The sequence below is a fragment of the Phyllostomus hastatus genome, unplaced genomic scaffold (genome assembly GCF_019186645.2).
Source record: "Phyllostomus hastatus isolate PE091 unplaced genomic scaffold, TTU_PhHast_1.1 phas_contig_137, whole genome shotgun sequence".
Taxonomy (NCBI): domain Eukaryota; kingdom Metazoa; phylum Chordata; class Mammalia; order Chiroptera; family Phyllostomidae; genus Phyllostomus; species Phyllostomus hastatus.
Genome location: NW_025333583.1, coordinates 1,685,031 through 1,699,572, shown reverse-complemented (window position 1 = coordinate 1,699,572; position 14,542 = coordinate 1,685,031). Strand labels below are relative to the sequence as shown.

The window sequence follows — 14,542 nt, the reverse complement described above, 5'->3', positions numbered from 1 at the left end:
TGAATGATGCGTAGTTCAGTTTCTATACAATACTCACTCTATACAATACAATTTGGCATGCTCCAGCCCTTTATTCAATGCCAGGCAATAGTATATTACTTCAAATCAATTTCAAAGGCTTTAAAGTCACTACAACTATGAAAATAAACAATATTATTGATATCTGTTGTACAAAGTAAGTAAGGAGACAGGTTTTAGAATGAGATGCAAAAACAGAGCAAAAAATCAAACATCTACTTCCTCTTCTCGCAAGTTCACTGAACTAAAAAAAAGTACCTAAATGAATTAAAGACAGATAAAATTCAGATCATCAAATTAAATCCTAATTATAATGCTTAAAGACATTGATTTTGCAAAAGAAAAATATATCTGCATTTTTCCATTTCTTGAAAAAAAATGTACATGAGCCAAATCGATATGTAAAACATCGCACAAAGAGTATTAGAGAGATTTTGTAGTATTCCTCTAAGCGTTTATATTTGAGTGGGAAATTTTAAGAAAATTAATAGTTTTAATTTGGGCAGTATTTCAGAAATTGGAATAACTGATACTGCTGGCTAAATTATATCTTTGCACAATTTACAGATAAACTATTTTTAAGTCAATGATCCATTTACAAGGGTCATTTTTTAGCCCATCTAAAAAAAACTTTTTTCAAAATGATATATAGCAGAATTTCTTCTATGTGTGCATGTTATATTCTTAACCACAAGTTCCCTTCCGAGGTCCTATTAGGCATTGTCAAAATATTCAACTGTATTTATCACCCAAATTCATTTCAATTATTGGGGCTTCAATCTGTTTGATTCTAGAAGATGAAACCGAGGCCTCAAACTGGGCCCCGGATTTCTGTGGGAAGGTGAAGAGTGAATACTCTTCTCACTCATTCAGCAGGAACGATTTCTGAGGTAAAAACTGAGAGTAAAGATTCTTTGCTTTCTGAAGGTAGATGACAAGATAAAAGCGATCAGAATACAAATTATATGTGATTATTATTAATGACAATGCAAGTATTATACCATATATGAATTATAATAACGAAACAGTTTATTCACTAAAAATACCCTAACATAAATGTGAATAAATATTATAATAAATATTGTGTGTGTGTGTGTGTGTGTTTATACACACACAGCCAAGATTCAAACGACCTTGATTTGTTCTTGGAAATCACACTTCAGCCTTTCCAGGGGCGGCAGAGCAGGGAACCACACTGAGGCTGAGCTGATGGACCTGTTTCATCACTGTTAGGACAGGACAGCCATCGGCACAGCAGGGTTATGCTGCTGCCTCATTAGAGGCCGCTGAGAAAAGTGAGCAAACCCATCAGGAGAGATTATGTAAAGGGACTTCCAGGGTGCTGAGTGCCTCAAACAGTTATTCTCTTATTTCTGAAGTGTCCGAGAGTGCTGTAAACATTTCTGAGAGAAATCCGGTAAATTGAACGTTTATTACAAATCGTAGTTGCAAACAGGCAATGGAGCATCTGTGTGGAACAGGCAAAGAGAGGGAAGCCGAGTCTCGAGGTTTAGGAGCCGCTCACCGCAGCGCAGGGTGGGAACTCGGCAGGAGCCAGTTTAATAGCCTGTTTATGGGCAGTGTGGAACTGAAGGTGTCCTATATAGGAGCTCATCCCAGTTAGCAGTGTCTTCCCTTGTGACAGATTGAAGTTCAAATATGCCAATTAAGAGAACAAGACTCTTTACCCCCCTCAAGACCTACTTTGAGATGATTACTCTCTTTTATACAAAGTTTCATAGTGTCTACGTTATGATTTTCCAAAGAAGCTGACCTGGGCATCTTGAATAGAGCTATCGTACCTCCCGATTGTGAGAGGACTACAGAGAGAAATCCCAAAGAAGCTTTATTTATGTCCATATCCCTGATGCGCCCTGGATGCTTCCTCCAATGTCCCACTTCTTCTCCACTGTCGGGAAAGTGAAACTTATCTCTCCAGTTACAGTTATACGTGCAAGGGCTGACAGCAATAGATCATCATACTTATATAAGCCAGTCCTTCTGGTCACTGATTCAGATTTTCCTCTGAGCTGCTCAGCTTCGAAGGCAAGATCTACAAACCCACAGGCGTTTCTTCTCTCCTGAAATGCTCAGTCACAATGGGGTTTCTTTCTCACAGTGTGTTAGCAATTTTGTCGGCCACTTGGTAAGCAGAGAAAGCAGAAAGGACATGATCCTTTCTAAGCAATCATACACCAGGTAGGGATGAATCTGTGTGCGCATTTCTTTTTGCATTCTCTCAGCAAAACAGCTACTGAGCACCAATATTCTGTGAAGTGCTCAAGATGCTGCTGTGACTAAAGCAGATAATCTACACCTTCGTGGAGCTCATGGTGTTGTGGAGGAGACTAAAATAGCAGCACACACAAAGTAAAACATGTCAGAGATTAAGAAAAATAACACTTGAGTGTTCCTCCGGTAAAGTAAAAATTTTCACAGAGGCTGCCCAGGTTTCTTCTGCACACAAATAACGAGGATCAGGTGTACAAATAGCTCCATAATTTGCCAAAGTCACACAGTACATCAAAGAATATGATCTTACACTCAAGTCTTCCAATTCTATAACTGGGGGGGTTGTTTTTATCACAAAAGACTGTCTGCAGAGCACCCAAAGGAGATTAAATGTTCTCAAAGAGTTGTGTATTGAATATTGTGGGGAGAAAATTTCCCAATGATCTGAACGATTGAATATACGTGTGAATGCTTCAGGGATCACCCCTCACAGTTTCAGAGAGAGCAGAACGCCATGGGAACAGAAAGAAACAGCTGGATAATCAACAATGGATTCTCTTTTTCTCTGGTTTTTCTCCTGCCATTCTCTTTTTCTATTTGTTTTTAATACAAACTGCTTTCAGAGGGAGTCGGAGTCTATTTGCGTCATTGCAGCTGCTTCTATTACCTTGGCTGATTGATATGAGGGTAAAGGAGGTATTATTTTTGGGAGAAGGCAGCAAAAGAAAGCTAGGGAAGAATATATTTACCTAAGGGCAGGGTTGGGCTACAGAGACCATTGGAATTTGGATGATTTGGACACTTTCCCAATTGCTAGGGGAGCCTTCATTGGAGAGCCTTGGAAATAAACACTTAAGATGAAATATTTTCACAGACTATTTAGATGGCCACACAGGAGCAGTAGCTGTTTTGTCTACATTGCATAACCAAGGCTCTTAAAAGGAAGGGAAAGTTACCAAGAGAAAACAGAAACCAAGTTTTAAATGGTGTTGCTTCTTGCTGAGCCATAGTTATTAGCCACTTTCAAAATGGACAAGACCAACGTGGAAATGCCAGGGGCACAATGGCATGTTCAGTTTGATGAAGCTAATTATGAACGATACTCTTGCAAAAGGTCAGGAATTATGCAGCAGGTTGGATACCACACTCACAGATTCATTTCCACGACTGTGCATGAAAAGCCAGGCGACAGGGAGAATCGAGCAATTCCCTAGTGAATTTAATCAGTGCCCATGTTTGGTGTTGATCACCCATTTGAACAGTTTCCTGTTTGTTGTCCAAATTGTCCACTACACTGCATTCGTCACCTACTTTTCTCTTGTTCAGACCTGATAGGGCTCTGTGAAAACAAAATATACAGGATAATTGTGACTGTACTTTACGTCTTTCTTTTTCAGCATAGTTTGCATTATTTTACCCTTTATGATAGGACCAAGAGGCCCATTACCCCAAGCTCCAGTCTGGGGGGTGGGGGTGGGGGGTAAAATAGGAGTGGGAAGAACCAAGAGCAAGCTTAAGGTATGTTGTAGGGAATGTGAAAGGCCAAAATCCAAGAGACTGAATTCTATTGCCAAGTTTTCAGAGTGATCATGGGCCCACACCAGAAGTAAGAAAATGTCAAAAGAATAAAAATTCAGGAAGATTGGAAAATGGAGTAAAGTATGGGCAGTATGACCCCTTCCTTGCATGTGCAATTGAGAACAGAGTAATGTCTCCACAAATACCACAAAGCAGCCCTTTGGGGTCCTCTGGGGTCCCCTCCCTGTCTGCATAACATCTAGTCAACCTGCTGGACGTCTGTTTCATGATGCCTTTATGTAGCTTGAAGCTCAAGTCATTCTTTTAAAGTGTCTTCTTGTTGAATAAACCTCTTCTGGTGACCCTGTGACCTTAGCTCTCCATTGTCCTATCTACCTCTGTCTTCAAGCATTGTAATGTTAAAATTATAGTTAATGAGCAACAGTAACAGTTCCTATTTATGGCACGTTTAAAATATGCCAGGCACTGGGCTATTTCCTTTATATGCACTATCTCAACCAGCACTTCCAGCCATCCCTAGTTTGAAAAACAATGACACCCTACGGTTTTTAGGATGAAGACCCAGTTGACCCCCAAGCTTACCATATTCTGTCTCCCATCTAACTTTCAGGTGTCCTATGTCACTCTGCTCCTCCTCATTTCCGGCCCCCAGGCACACACCCAGAACAGTCTAATCACCCCACTGCTTCCTCTCCCAGCACCTTTCCAACTGCCCTCTGCCCTCCAGAAGCTCCTCTCCCCATGGGGCCTTTCTTACCTCTCCCCCTGAAGTCTTTTTCTTCTTACATGTTCTCAAAGACCACGTTCTTTTTCCTTTGGAGCACCCATGCCAATTTGCTATGTATCCACTCATGTTATCTGAGTAGCGTCTTTCTGTCCCACCGGTATTGAAGTTTCATGACAATGGGATCGGCTTTATTTCTGTTCATTATTGCGCACCCAGCTGATGTTAGCTGGTGTACATTAAGGGGTCAATAGCAGTAGTGAAGAAATAAATGAAAGAATAAATTTTATTTTTCAAGGGTTTATATTTATCTTATATTTGACCCCAGCTCCTCATAAATGGTCCATGGCAGACTTCCCCCCCTACCTCAGAGGCATGTGGGGGGACCCATTATGGGGATCAGTGATTCAGTTACTACAGACTTTGAACTGGATCTATTTCACCAAGGCCCTGGCCACTGCAGACATTGTCAGATGACCCCCGACACAATTTTAGTCCAGTCGATCTGCTTGCTGCCTTTTAGATTTTGAGTGTGGTCTTCTAAAAAGGAAAGAGAAAGGGGTTGCCATTTATGGAGGGTCTCTTATCTTCCTGGAACAGCATTTGGTGTTTTTCATACATTCAATTCAAATTAATACCTATGCATTAAGAATAGACGGGTAACTGGGAGGTCTTTTGGAAGTAGAAAGACATCTGTAATCTTAACTATAGAGGAGAATTCCCCAGAAGCTTGAGTTTGTGCAATATTCAATTGCACCTGCATTGCTTCATTAGATAATTCGCTCATCTACAGATAATGTTTGTGAAAATGGAAAAATTTTCAGCAGTGTTATTCCCTGGAGAAAGTCTGGTAAACTTAGAATCATTGGAAACCGTCCCCACAAAGATCAGGTGTCTTTGTTATTCATTAGCCAGTACCTGCAGTTTCAAGACAGGATAAGAAAGCAAATGGACTGATCACTAGCAATTGGCCTCCAGTGAGGATCCCTCCCCACCTAAACTGAGTCTCTCTCTCTGTCCACTACTCAACACCTGTTTTGTGACTCTTATTTAAATAAAATGCTGCCCTGGCTGACATAGCTCAGTGGATTGAGCGCGGGCTGTGAACCAAAGTGTCACAGGTTCGATTCCCAGTCAGGGCACATGCCTGGGTTGTAGGCCACGGCCCCCAGCAACCGCACATTGATGCTTCTCTCTCTCTCTCTCTTTCTCTCTCCCTTCCCTCTCTAAAAATAAATAAATAAAATCTTAAAAAATAAATAAAATGCTAATTAGTTAAAATGATGGTTCTAGCAGATGATGCAGGAATTCAGAAAGAACAAGAAAATGATGCTGGAGAAAGCTTTATCGCCTGTCAAACTATTGTTAAAGGGAAGTCCAGCAGAGCATGACCAGTTCATGTTGGAAGAAGAGGAAATGGATGAGGATGATGACCTGACAGTTTGTTTATAAGAGTATTTGAAAACCGAAGGGTTCAAGGAAGAATTGGCAAAATTAATGTGGCTATTGAATATGTTTACAGAACTGATCATGTTTACGATCTTGCGGGAAAGTGTAATGTTAACATACAATTTTGAAGGAATAATTACAATTGTCCAATGCAATCAACACTTAATTCATTATTTGTTTATTATCTAATTCATATTCACTCTTTATTTTTAAAATATGGATAAAATAAATTTTATATTTTATTATTTTTAAGGATAAAGTCCCAGACATATTAACTATTTCTCTTATTACTACTTAATGACATTTAGTCTTCTTTGTAGTGAATTTCTGTACCCCTTTCCAGGTTCTAATTATTCCCACATGATGAAGATGGCATCCAATATTTCACATTTTCCTTTTATGTAAGAAGGAAGCCCTCCTCCATATTTTTCCCCACTCCCAAATATCCATATTGGTCCTATATAAACGTCAAAGTTAAACCTTGAACTAAATCTTCACTTTTTCAGCTTCCTTCTTTATGTATGCCCTTCTCCATCCTATAGACAAGGTCTAAGACCCAGTAGGAATACTGAGGGAAATGTCATTATCAATCTTTTGTCCATATTCTTTCTCCTGCATGAAGAATGTCTAATGGCCAAATATGATTAAGGTGGGATGACAGCGTCTCTGGACAACATGTTCTCTGGATATTGGATCTTTTCTTTAGACACTGCCTTGATAGCGAGTGATTCATGCAATAAAACTGCAGCTCATTTTCCAAGACACGATTCCAACAGTCACCACATTGTCCTACTGCTGTGAGAGGAGGACCAACAGTTTAACGGAATGCCGGCTCAGATCCCTGACATGTGGAAATTACACAAGTGAAGTGTATGCACCTTTTTAATTGCTATTTTGAAGCAGTTGATTTATTCAGAAAAAAAGTGAGAATTAAAAATCTTCAGGTTATACTGAGTACATGAGTCAGCAATGAGCACATTATGTAGGGCCAAGATTTTATATAGAAAAAAATGACTTCACAAAAAAAATGGTTCATTATTTTTGGTTTGAATCACCCAGGTAGAGTCTTTAATTTAAGCTGGCTACTCAAACTGTAAGTGAGTGGATAAGTCTATTCATAGGCACAATCTATCAAAAGTTGCTATTCTTATTCTACTATTATTATGATCAGAATGACAGATTTTTTTTAGAACAAAAACAATTGTGTTGTTTAACTTAGGTTAATTTTGAAGAATTCAAAGAGAAAATTACAAATTCTCCTTGTATCTTTGGAGTCAAAATTAAAGATTTTAAAATTTCTCTTATTTTATTTAATGCATTTTGATATGTGAGCAAAGTACACTAAAATATAAAATGTACAAACTAAAAAGAGCACCTTTAGGCATCAATAGTTTTGATCCAAACTGATTTCACTACATATGCACATATATATTTAAAATATGTGTATAACATCATGTTTAATAAATAATCAAGAAACACATCCTGTAAAAGTTTTACACTATATTTTATTATGTGCTTATTCTAAAGCAGTTGGTTTTATTTTAATAATAATAATATATTAATCATTTCAAAGGAACTGCTTGCAACTTTTCAGATATAATTAATCTATCATTTAAAAAGTCTAATTAAATATGAACAAACCATTATTTTATATGAGTTCTAATTTGCCAGAGATTATTTTAATTTATCTAATGTGCAAAAAAGTATTCTTTTGTGTTGTTAATAAAGAAAATAATTGAATAATTGCATGATTGACTTAATGATGGATATTCCATCTTGTTCCACTAAGAATCTGTGACAGTGAAAAGATTTATAAAATAAAACGGTAAAATACAGTTAAAACTCAGTTCTGGGGAACATAGAAACTATAACAAGAAATCAGCATCCTGGTTAAAAACAGCACAGGTGTTCAGGTGATGAGCTCCTACATCGTTGCTAGGATTGAAGTTTACATTTGTTTCTGGGTTTCTAGAAGCTGACGTGAAATGGAGACATGAACAGTGATACAGATAGTGTATTTCCTAAGGAAAATAAGGAAGGTGAATATAAAGACATGGATGACATACAAGTTGTGCTGTTCCAGAAAATTCCAAGAGCTTCTCACTGTGTTTTAGAGTTCATTATTATTATTATTTTAAAGAAATCCAGTGCAGTGGTAAGTATAGGAATCAGGAACTCAAGGTCTTATTCTTGGATCTATCTCTAAATATTTGTAAGACTGAGCAGTTCATTTAAATTTTCTTGACTTCAGTTTCTTTATCTTTAAAAAAGCGGGGAACTGGGCAAGGTGACTTTTACCGAAGTCTTTTGTAGTTCTAATACCCCGTGTTCAGTGGGTTCCCATTTCTCCAGCACAGAGAGAAAAGCACTTGATATTCCAAAAGGCACATTTTACAGCTAAGATTCTCATTGGGGAGAAATTGTTTTAAGGAGTTAGGGACCATCTATCATTTATGTTAAATGCTGCAGGGAATCAGATAAGACTGATCTGGTGAGGTCTCAGGCTCTCTCCCAAGTGGTCATTTGGGAAATGAAAAACAAACTAAAGTTAGTGTGTGCTGAATATCTACTTCCCAGCCAGTCTCTTTGCTTCCAAAGTCCCATCTGCCCCCATGACACTGTGCTAGGAAGCCAGGAGCTCTGTCTCAGTCTGTCCCAGAATCTTGACAGTGTCAGGAGAGAGTGTCTGCTCACTATTTGTTGCTTGATGGTTTTTTTCTTCAATCTTCCTCTTCCCATGTTGACATGCTACCAAAATCAGGGTTTTCTCTATCACTGTGCAGTATTGGAGACATTTAATGTGGGTCTTTTTAAATTTAGCATTCTTTTTAATTTTTTTTGATTTTTTTAATTGTTGTTTAAATACAGTATCTCCATTTTCCTGCCATCAGTTTCCCTCTCCCCATCCACCCCCACATCCCACCCTCCATCCTTCCCCCCTTTGGCTTTGTCCATGTGTCCTTTATACATGTTCCTTGATGACACTCCCTCCGCCTTCTTCCCCCTGTCGTCCCCCTCCCCGCTCCCCTCTGGTTACTGTCAGTTTGCTCTTAATTTCAATGTCTCTGGTTATATTTTGCTTGCATGTTTGTTTTGTTGATTAGGTTCCACTTATACATGAAATCATATGGTATTTGTTTTTCACCACCTGGCTTTTCTCACTTAGCATAATGCTCTCCAGTTCCACCCATGCTGTCACAAAGGGTAGGAGCTCCTTCTTTCTTTCTGCTGTGTAGTATTCCATTGTGTAAATATACCACAGTTTTTTGATCCACTTATTTACTGACGGGCACTTAGGCTGTTACCTGCACTTGGCTATTGTAAATAATGCTGCTGTGAACATTGGGGTGCATAGGTTCTTTTGAATTGGTGTTCCAGGATTCTTAAGGAATAATCCCAGCAGTGAAATCACTGAGTCAAAAGGCACTTCCATTTTTAGTGTTTTGAGGAAATTCCATATTGTTTTCCACAGTGGCTGCACCAGTCTGCAGTCCCACCAACAGTGCACTAGGGTTCCCTTTTCTCCACAACCTTGCCAGCATTTGTTGTTTACTGATTTGTTTATGATGGCCATTCTTTGTGTGTAATGTCATTGCCTATTTCGAAAATAGTGTGAAATCAAAATGAAAATCCCTTAGGAGGCTTATAAACGATAGCATTTTGGACTTTGTAAAAAAAGTTCTTCTAAAGTTATTTGTGTGTTTGTACTATATAGAAATGTACAGTATGTAATAGAATATACAAATTAAATATAATAGTACTATATTTTTAATAATGAGAGAGAAAAAAAGGAAAACGAACATGCAGCACTGAATTTGCCTGAGTTAAATGTGTGTGTGTTCCCCCTTTATGTCCCCAAATGGCAGCAGCTACATGAGGCTGTGAAATGGGAAATGTGTGAGCCAGCGTCAGGATGAGTGTGATTCGGAGTCCATGCTCCACGTGCCTTGGAGGAGAGCCCGATAGGCTGCAGGATTTATTGTTCTTAGCTGGAGCTGGTCCACAGGCCTGCTCCCTGACTGCTTCCACCACTGCTCAGAGTGAGTGCCATTCCTCCCTTTCTCCAACTCCGCCCTGGTCTCACTACATCCAGGAATGTACTGTCAGTGCGGAGGAGCTTTGGGATTCCAGAGCTATAAGGGAATTCTGTGAGGTCCCTTGGAAACCCTCACAAAAGCAGTCAACAAACAGCTCCTCAGATCACCTACCATTTCAACTCCAAAGTCGACAGCCAGGTCAGGCACCATGAGCTAGGTTATGCTACAGTATATGTAACTCCAACATCCCAGAGGATTAAAACACAAAGGTCTGTTTCTTGCTCACACCACATGTCCAGCATGGATTGGCTGAAGGCTCTGCTTCAAGTTCTGTTCATGCTGAAACTCAGGCCATTGAAGCAGCCACTAGGTGAAAACTATGTTATTTGCCATGGCAGAAAGCAGTAGAAATGAAGTGAATCACGTACAGCCTCTTTTAAATTCCCCCTTGGAACAGACACATGTCCCTTCTGCACACTTTGCATTGGCCCGAGCAAGTCCCATGGCCATACCTTCTACCACAGAGGCTAGCAAGTGCAATCCCACCTGTGCTTAGGAGCACAACTAGAAACACGTGCTAACTAGCTCCAATGACCACTGCAACAAACAGACGTCCCCAGAAGTGAAGTCTGTATGGTCTCCAGGTCTCCTCTGACCTAGCCTTAGGTTCTCAAATAAGTTTCAGGAATTAGGTGGTTGTTTCAGCTCAGCTACACTGGGTGAGTCACATATTGCAGTGAAGGAACAAATAACCTTATTATTCTTCCCCTCTATTTAAGAAAGAAGGTAGCAGAGGGGGGGATTAGGGGGTGGGTGGAAAAAGTGACAAGATTAAGCAAAGAAAAACCCCTCATAGACAACCATACGGTGGTTATCAGAGGGAGAGCAAAGTAGGGGGAGGTAGAAAAGGGTAAAGAGGAGATAAATGGTGATGGGAGGAGACTGGACATGAGGTGGTGGACACACAGTACAATACACAGATGGTATATTATAGAACTGTACACCTGAAACCTGTATAATTTTATTAACCAAAGTCACCCCAATTAGCTCAGTAAATTTAAAAAAAATAAAGTATAGCTTGGTAGTTGCAAAATAGTCACAGGGATTTAAAGTACAGCATAGGGAATACAGTCAATAATATTATAATAACTATGTATGGTGCCAGGTGGGTACTTGAAATATCAGGGGGAACACTGTGGGAAGCAAATGATTGTTTAACCACTAAGTGGTCGAACCAGGACTTTATCACTGTGTTGTATTCTCTACAAAAGAGTGAGACTTTATTACACCTTCTGCAAGCATGTTGTACTCTACCTGTGTGGGGACATTAACAATGAATCAACCATTTTCTAACTTGGGCTTTTTTTTTCAGTGGTGGGGGCCTTGATTAAGTGCCTTGATTTCACCTGTCTCTTTCAAGAGAATGAGGTGGTCATCTTTTTGTGCCCAGCTGAGAATCAATGCTACAATAAAGGCTGTGGCATTATAGACAGTTGGAGGTAAAGGGACCTAGAAGATCAGTCTACACAAGGTACATATCACTATATCCAGGAGGAGACAGAGGAGCACAGGTCAAGTAACCTGCCTAGGCGATCACAGACATTAATTTCAGAACAGGGTTAGACATCAGGTCTCCCAACAGCAAATGCCTCACTCTTTCTTCTTCCCCTCCCTGTAAGCCTTCGTAGCTCGAACTCCATTAAAATGAATAGTACAAAGGTGGACCCTTCAGAATGAATGAGATGACTTTTAATACTTAATTTACAAATTGATTACTTGGTATCAGGCCCATATTTTACTAAAGAAACCATGTAGATGGAGATCAAGGGTCCCTAAAAGTATCAGTAGGTGAAGTATAGCATCAAGGGTGGGCTTCAAGATTTTCAACAGTCTTGTTTCTATGGGAATTGCCTTCAGAGTTTCCATCTCTTATCCAGCTACCCATTACCCTGTAGTAATGTGTTATATCAACGTCCTAGGCACTGGAATTTACTAATGCCCAGTTTCCTTTTCTATAGGAAATAGCACCTGTTGGGCAGTATTTCACTAAGACTTACAAATTGGGGGATGTGGCCACATCAGTCCTGGTCTTGAGGAGAGCATGCTTTGCAGGATGGAGAATGACCTTAAGTTTACACTTCACACAGTGCCTGATATCTGGCTCTGATCCTCAGTTTGTTAGGAATGCTAGAGTGATCTTTTCTGAGAGCTTTTGATAAACGGGTCACAGGAATATAAATATGTTCTCGAATTTTTCCTTTTCTATGAATTTGAAGAGAGATAATTTTTCAATAAAATTCAGTTGGAAGACCATAGTCTAGTTTACAGAATTAGGTTGTTTGCTCCATCAAAAAAATCAAGTTGGTTTTCCATAGAATTAACACTCTTAAAGATGAAACCTTGAGATTCTGGTGGGTTTTAGTGACATGTTGCTAGGTAAACTAAGATTTGGGTAAAATAAACTTTCGGGAAATCTAAATAAATAAATACAATATTTTTTTCAAAAGCTCATCTCTGATGATTTTCTAATTCAACATTCCATACAAAAACCTTATTAATGGAGTAAAATCCAATAAGCTGGATGAAACAAAAGGAACAAAATAGTACAGTATAAAGATGCAAATGATTTAGGACATAAGAGAAGTCATCTTTCTTAAACTTCTAATTCAAGCTTAGAAATGGTTCAGGCAACAAATTATTTCTGTTTGCAAAACAATGGTATTTCAGCACTTGGCTTTAAAAAATGGTCTTGCTTTTAGGCTGATCCTGTGCATTCTGATTAAGTCGGGGTTTGTCAAACTGAGCACCAGAATCTTCTCTCCCCCGTTTGAAATAACATTTGCATTTTCAGCCACTGCAAGAAAGAAAACTCAACCTGAAGCCAGAAGAACTTTGGGGATGATCTAGCTCTGCTACATACCACTGTAGAGATTTCAAAATCTAATTATTTTCTTCATTTCATTTCCTTTGGCTTCACTTTTTTTTTTTAGCTAGGAAGTGGAGATGATTATAGCCATTATAATTAATCATCATCATCACAGAGATGTGAAAATCAAATGATTTAATATAGGGGATAACACTTGATAAAATGGAAGCCTTCCTATACACGCACTAGTTACCGACATGAGTGAGACCGACTTCCCTCCTGTGAGGGGTACACGGCACTGCCCTACCAAGTGCTAGACCAATAGCACGCACTGGACGAGAGGCCTCGGGTTCCTGTTTATTTTCACAATTCCTAGTTGTGTAACCCCAGCAAATCAAGTAAACTTCTTTACACTTTGAGATCTAAGTGAAAAGATACCCTCGTTTTTTTCTTTTGAACTGGCCAACTGCTCAGAAAACACTTGGGTGCTGGGTCTATAATACAACTTACATGGGAACATTTCATCTCTCCCCAGCTCAGCCTCCTTATTGGAGACACCGTCAAGCTTGATAAGCAGTTACTTTAGGAAATCTGTAGTGTAAACCACATAACTTACTGTATACTTAAAAATGAAAACATTCAAAGTAAAAACTCATTGGAGCTCTCACAGAGGTAAGGTAACAATATAGTATAGTAACTCAAAGACCCATAAACAATTATTTTTTTTAAAAAATCCATGCTTCAAAGTTTCTAATGTATATAAATCACATAAAATTTTGAGATTAATCTTTGCATAATAGAGCTTGATTAAATTTTCAGTCACTGAAAAATAAAATTCACTCTGATAAATGACTGAACTTTATTTTTAAATAAATAAATATTTCATTCATATTTTGATTCATTGAAAAACTTAAGAAGATCTAAAAGCAAGAAGAAAAAAATATATTCTGCAATTAACTTGACATATTACTAAATCATTCTTTTGTTTATTTATTTATTTATTTTTTTTGGTCCAGTTGTTAAACAGAATGTCTGAACTTGCTTTAAATAGGTCAGAGTTAGACAACACAAATCCCAGCTGATAACAACTTGATTTTTCCTGATTGTTGCCATGTTCTTGAAAAAGCTTGTATATTCAGTCATTAATTATTTAAATTTCATAGTTGTGTGGACAAGTGGAATAACTAATATAATATTTCTACACAACTTTTAAAAATTCTAGATCACTTTTTACAAATCAATACCTGTCACTTCCAATGACATATTATAGAAAGGAAATTGTTTTTTGTATTCAATGAAACAGAGGATCAGATTAACTCATCTAGTGGAGTTAACTGAATTTCCTATATGAATAAGGATGTTAATAAAATAGCTGAATCACTACACTGATTTGTGGAAATACATAAAGTGTCTTGGTGAATAAACAGTAATACTCAAGGGGTTTAATTGGCTCCAGCTGATGTTAAATCTGTATTACCACTTTAATAGGCTACTATAAAAGTACAGAGCAATATCATTTGGTTTGCTCTTTAAAGAGTCATTTTACAAGACCGCGGTAGAGATAATATCGAGAAATCATTGGCACAATGTGTTTCTAGCATTTTAAAAGCTCTCTAAACTTTCGAATAGGAAATTAATCCTAAACCAGGCACGGTACTATTGATCTGCCGGACTAGA

The 14,542-nt window shown here is 38.4% G+C and overlaps 1 protein-coding gene across 1 annotated transcript in view; it reads right to left on the bottom strand.

Moving 5' to 3' along the window:
- LOC123829834 (SPHK1 interactor, AKAP domain containing) overlaps positions 1–14,542 on the bottom strand; it is a 119,084-nt gene that overhangs the window by 102,606 nt on the left and 1,936 nt on the right.